Genomic DNA, 6,752 nt, shown 5'->3' with positions numbered 1-6,752 from the left:
TCACTCTTTGGCTCCACACCAATAAATTCCATAGGAAACTTGCCCCTGTTTAAGACTGAAGAAGACACAGTCTTACACATCTAAACCACTTTTAAATACTGTGATGTGAACATGACTGAAAGTAAGAACCCAAGGTATAACAAAAAGGACATTAAACTTAAAATAAAAATTACCTGTTTCTGACCTAGGTAACCCTTCAGCAAATTCAAAACTCTCTGGGCTGTAACTCCTTTATCTGTAAAATTGGGTTAATTATATTGGTTCTTACCTTTTTCACAAAGTTTAAATAATTATGAGGACAAAAAGGGGGCTTATATGTAAAGGCACTTTGTACACTCTAAAACACCATGAAAGGTAGAATAGGATCACATTTTCTTCACTGAAAATCCCAAATTCCAACAGCTAGTTTATTCCTCCAACAGAACACAGTCATCCCTGAATCCTGGCTACAAATGAAAAAAAGATTGCCCAAAGCTTACAGATAACTAAGAGAAGACAGTGACAATGATGCCAACCATGTTTCGGCAAAACAAGTGTATGTCTAAGGCATCATCTCTCTTTTTCTACCACCTCTTTCTAGAATTTAACTGCTCCATGACCAATAAGGATGAGAATCCACCAACTTTTGCCAGCCCCTCTGCCTTACCTGCCTAGCAGACATTTCCATATGGATACCCACAAGCTCAACTTGTCTACACCAAACTCATCATCTTCCTTATCCACAATCTCTTGACTACCCCTTTCTGAAAAAGCCACCTGAGCTCTCTACCACCATTGTTAATCTTTAATTTAAAAACCTCTTGACTTATTTTCTTTAAGGTTTTTATTGTGAATTGAGTGATAGTTTACATGGGAGAACATTGCTTTTACATTCATTGTTTCATTGCAATGATTACAATTGCCTATGTGCATCATCATTCAGCTGTATTTGCTTTTACCCCTCTGTTGTTGTTTTTCTTGTTTGTTTGTTTTTATTTTGTTTTGGGAGGGGTGTACACCAAAACACTCAGGAATATATAATAATTTAAACAATCAAAGGACACATTCTGCAAGCCTGCCTCCTGGCTGCCAGCACACTGTTTTTCTCTTTCCATAAGTCTAAGTCCTCAGCTGCTCCCTCTCTCCATGTCCTTATCTCTACCTCCATCTCTGGTGTCACAGCTTCTCTGAATATGGTCCCACATTCCGCTTGTTCTCTTCTCTCTTAATGGCCCTACGGTCCTCTGTTCCTGGACAGTAAGATTAACTTGTTGTTTTTGTTAGGTGCCATCGAGTCAGTACCGACCCATAGAGACCTTATGCACAGCAGAATGAAACACTGCCTGATACTGGGCCAACCTCATTACTGTTGCCGCGCTTAAATCCATCGATGCTGCCACTTGGCCAATCCATCTTGTAGGGGGTCTTCCTCTCCCTCTCTGACCCCTCCACCTTACCAAACATGATACCTTCTCCAGGGACTTGTCTCTCCTGACAATTTGTCCGAAGTATGAGAGACAAAGCTTGGCCATCTTGTCCTCCAAGGAGCATTCCAGCTACACTTCTTCCAAAATGGATCTATTGGTTCTTTTGGCATCCCATGGCACTTTCAATATTCTCCTCCAACACCATAACTCAAAAGCATCAATTCTTCTACCGTCTTCCTTATTCACTGTCCAGCATTCACATGCATATGAGGTTATTGAAAATACCATGGCTAAGACCATAGCACTAAGTCCATTCTTGGGGCTGTTGGAGCTGTCGGCTGAGAGAAGTGGCCATGACTGTTTGAATATTCACATTTCCTTTTATGTTTCAGTCAAGAGTTTTGATTCATCATGGATAATTTGTCATCATAAGAAATTCAGCTAAGGTCTCACCTGGTTACCGCTGAGTCTCTGCAAAGTACAAGGAGAATCCTGGGATTAGCCACTGAGACTCAGGATGTAGGACTCAAGACCATCACTATGTTGGATAAACAAGGGGAACAACTAAACCGTATAGAAGAAGGCATGGACCAAATAAATAAAGACACGACAGAGGCAGAGAAGACTTTAACAGAACTCAACAAATGCTGTGGCCTTTGTGTCTGCCCATGTAATAGGACGAAGACCTTTAAGTCTGGTAAGGCCTATAAGACAACATGGGGAGATGGTGGAGACAACTCATCTAACAACGTAGTATCTAAGAAGCCAGGCCAGATGACAAATGGCCAGCCTCAACAAGCTGCCACAGGAGCAGCCAGCGGTGGATACATTAAACATATAACTAATGATGCCGGAGAAGATGAAATGGAGGAGAACTTGACTCAGGTGGGCAGAATCTTGGGAAATCTAAAAAACATGGCCCTGGACATGGGCAATGAGATTGACTCTCAAAATCAACAAATAAATCTGATCACAGAAAAGGCTGACACCAACAAAGATTGTATTGACATTGCCAATGCCAGAGCAAAGAAGCTCATTGACAGCTAAAAGCTATTGCTGTACTTGATCATTTATTTACTTCCTTAGCTCCTCCTCCTTCAGAATTATTATCTTTTCAGAGTATGAAATTTTGGTTCCATACTCTTCTAATTAGGAGATAATGTGGAAGAAGGACCCAAGGAGTAAAAGCCCCCTTATTTAAAAAAATATTTCATTTTCCTTTGAGGGCAGACTGTGCTAGCCTTCCTTCTGGTATTTTTTCCTCAGCTCATACTCTTAGGCTGGTTTCCATATATCACATATAAGGTTTTCATCTTTCTTACTTACTTTTAAGCAGGATTGTTTTACTTTTGAGATTTGAAAGCATTGCCAAAGATAACCATGAAGAAGGAAGCTGTAGAGTTTATTTCAGGGAAAGGAGGCAGAGAAAGTGGTTTGTTAACCTCAGTAAAATCCTGCAAGATCTGAAGCAAAAATTTACAAAGCCTCAGTGAAAGTCTTCTTGGGTTTAGTTTTTGGTTCAGGTTGCAGTTATTGTCAGTAAAGCTTGGTTGGAGCTTTTATACGCAATATTTTGTTATACATCACAACTTTGCAACGTCTACTCCTAAAAGAGGAATATAATGAGTTTTCTTAAAGCAAGCTTAATTTCTGAACTCTTAATGATTGATAAACGTACATAGATTTTGTGATCCCCTTCCATTTTACCATTCAGGAACACTTTGTATAAATAGATGGCTTTTTATTTTCATATTATTATAGTTTCATGGTCCCATTACAGGCCTATAATTTATAATTAGTCTTTAAAGGAAAAAAATATAAATATATATTTGTAACATGAGAATTTCTCTTTAAAGCAGGGCTTAAATTTTGGGGGAAAAGTTTGACAAACTTTATCAAGTGAATTCAGATTTACCTCAATGCCAGGAATTATGTTAAGATAGGAAAAAAAGGAACTTACTTTGATCTTAGGTAGAAAAATAGATTGCTTTGAGCCTTATATAACTTTAGGTTTGTTTGTTTTTTTAAGCTAGAATTTATTCTGTTTAACAAAAAGTGATTTGGAAAATTATGCTTTTGGTTTAATTATTGATGATTGTGTCATTCTCTCAGTGTTGTGTATTGAACCATATCTAGAATAACATTTATTTAGATCCTGAGCAGTATTATGAGGATCTGATTTTTATGTGTTACTTTTATTTAAAAACTAACATCTACATACTTCAAAGCTACTAATATAGATTGGTGTGGCCAATAATCACTGCTTAATCTTTATAATTAAATTTTGTAACTAACCAATGGAATTGTTATTTCAAATAGCTGATGTGATTTTGTGATTATTATTTTGAGGGCAACAATTTAATTACTCATTTAACAAGTTGAATAAAACAAAGGTCCATAAATAAAGAAACACTCCAATTTAAAAATAAATAAATAAAAAAGAAAATACCATGGCTTAGGTCAGGCGCACATTAGTCCTCAAGCTGACATCTTTGCTCTTCAACACTTTTTAAGGTCTTGTGCAGCAGATTTGCCCAATGCAATATGTCATTTGATTTCTTGACTGCTGCTTCCACGAGTGTTGATAGTTGATCCAAGAAGAATGAAGTCCTTGACAACTTCAATTTTTTCTCTGCTGATAAGAATGTTGTTTATTGGTCCAGTGGTGAGGATTTTTGTTTTCTTTACATTGAGATACAATCCATACCGAAGGCTGTGCTCTTTGATCTTCATCAGTAAATGTTTCACATCCTCTTCACTTTCAGCAAGCAAGGTTGTATTATCTGCATATCACAGGTTGTTACTGAGTCTTCCTCCAATCCTGATGCCATGTTTTTCTTCATATAACCCAGCTTCTCGGATTATTTGCTTAGCATACAGGTTGAATAAGTATGGTGAAAGAATACAACCTTGTATTAGTGATATTGTAAAACCTCTTTTTGTTGCACACTTTTTTTAACTACTCCCCCTTTTTGTTACAAAACTTCTACCTTTACAGTTGTGACAATCGCAATTAGTCATGATAACAACTACTCATTATTGTATCTTGATTCATTTTTCACTTGCCTTGTTTTCCCCTTTTCCTGTTATCTGTGCTAGATACAGCAGACAACACTACCTTCCTAAAGCACTGCTTTCATGTCATTCCCAATTTTTCAATAACTCCAGCTTCAGTAATAGAATCTAAACTTCTTATCCTTGAATTTAAGTTACCAGTAGAGAGATTTCTCAAGCACAATTGTAGCATTACTCTGCTTAAAATACTTCTGTGAACTGGAAAAATGTATGATATGTATGATAAGTGCATTTGAAATACATTTGCAATATCCTTAACATACAAAGAGGTTTTACAATATCACTAACAAATAGATAAACCAAAATAAATCTATAAAAACAGACAAAGAACAAAAGCTGATGATTCACACAAGAAATAAGAATGACTAACATGTATCAGATTATGTTCCTTAATAACTAAAGAAAAACAAAATAATTTTTTGAAATGTTCACCTCTAATATTGGTAAATGTTGAAAAAGCCATTAAGGGTATGTGGAAGTGAGCCCTTCATATCCTATTGGTTGGGAATATACATTGGAACAAGCATTACAAACCACATTTGGCACTATATTTGAACATAAAGTGTATGTATGCTCTGACACACTTCTAAGAATTCCCAGAAAGTTACCACTTAAATTTATAAACATAAAAATATGTTAATTCCTAGCACTACTTGTAATTTAAGAAAAAAGGAAATACTCCAAATATCCATAAACAAATAGCTGGTCACATAAATTATGATGCATCTACACAATGAAATCCAATGTAGTTAATAAAAAGAATGAAGTAGTAGTACTGTATGCTTCTGCATAGAAAGATATCCAAGAGATATTAAAAAAGAATTACAAAAAGTGATATATGAGCCTTTTTTTTTTTTTTTTTTACTTTTTATTGTGAATTGAGTGACAGTTTACAGGGCATCAGTTTTACATTCAACAAATCATGCACTTTGCTTCATTTCAATGATTGCAATCCCCTCCCATCCATCCAACGACACTTATCCCATTTCATCCCTGTGGTTCTTATTTCCCTTCCACTTTCTTTCCCATCCCATCTCAACTTTGTCCTTAGGTAAATAGTGCCCTTTTGATCTTGGATGGTTGACTTGCCCATGGTAAGCATACCTTACTAATGTTGTTGTTGTTGTTAAGTATCATCCAGTTGGTTCAGACCCATAGCAACCCTGTATAGGGTTTCTAAGGAGCAAATGGTGAGTTTGAACTGCCAGCCCTGCAGTTCAAATGGCTTTGCAGTCTGGCGCATTAACCCACAGTGCTACACCAGAACTCATAGTTGCCCCTATATATCTATATACTGCTTGGCTGAAAATTGGGCCATGAGGGTGAGTTCTGTTCCAGACCTGAAGAGTAGCCAAGGGTCATAGTCTCAAGTTCCTCCAGTCCATGAGACTTTTATTGTTTTAAAAAAAGCAGGTGAGGGAGGGGCATAAGAGAGTTGACACTGTATACATATAGAAAAACTCGAAAGCATAGCCAGATTTTTGCTCATGTTATCTCTTGGAGATGAAATTACAGGACAATTATATCTCCTTTAAAAATATTATACATTATTTGAATTTAAAAGCACTAGTGAGGCTTTCTACACTAAGAGCCTTCATAGTGTAGTATATTCTGAGCTGACCTGCTAACCGCAAGGTCAGCAGTTCAAATCTACCACTTGCTCCGAGGGAGAAAGATAATATTTTTCTGCTCCCATAAAGATTTCCAGCCTCTGAACTGAACTGACTCCATGGCACAAAATTAATGAGGCTTTCTGCTCCTGCAAAGACTTACAGCCTCAGAAACCATATACAGGGCCGCTATGACTCGGAAGTGACTGGACAGCACTTAACAGCCACAATGTTTAAATACTATTGTAAAAGTACTAATGTTTAAAGAGTCCTGATAGTGGTGTAAGAGGAACACTGGAGTAACTACAAGGTCAGCAGTTCAAACCCACCAGACTCTCTGAAGAAGAAAGATGAGCCTTTCTGTTCCTGTACTGGTTTACAGCCTCAGAAAACTTATTCAGGGTTACTATGCATCATAATCAACTTGATGGGAGTTAGTTAGTAGGTAAGTAAATAAATAAACCTCTAATAGTTTCCCACAGCAAAATGAAGTCCAAATGACTCATCATGACATACAGACCTTTCCTTGATTTGTCCCTAACTACAACTTAGATTTCTCACTTCTACCCTACAGCTCCCCTCAGCACCTCAAGTACCAGCTATAATGAACACCTACTGCTAGTTGAGCAAGCTCTGCTGTTTGTTGCCTTTTTCACCATTT

At 37.0% G+C, this 6,752-nt stretch overlaps 1 pseudogene; it reads left to right on the top strand.

The window, feature by feature from the left end:
* Positions 1-1,817: 1,817 nt before the first annotated feature.
* Positions 1,818-2,453, top strand: LOC102838501 (annotated as a pseudogene).
* Positions 2,454-6,752: the final 4,299 nt, after the last annotated feature.

Source organism: Chrysochloris asiatica, unplaced genomic scaffold (assembly GCF_000296735.1).
Source record: "Chrysochloris asiatica unplaced genomic scaffold, ChrAsi1.0 scaffold00009, whole genome shotgun sequence".
NCBI classification, from domain to species: Eukaryota; Metazoa; Chordata; class Mammalia; order Afrosoricida; family Chrysochloridae; genus Chrysochloris; species Chrysochloris asiatica.
The sequence above is the reverse complement of the archived record's forward strand: the minus strand, read 5'-3'. Positions and strand labels throughout refer to the sequence as shown.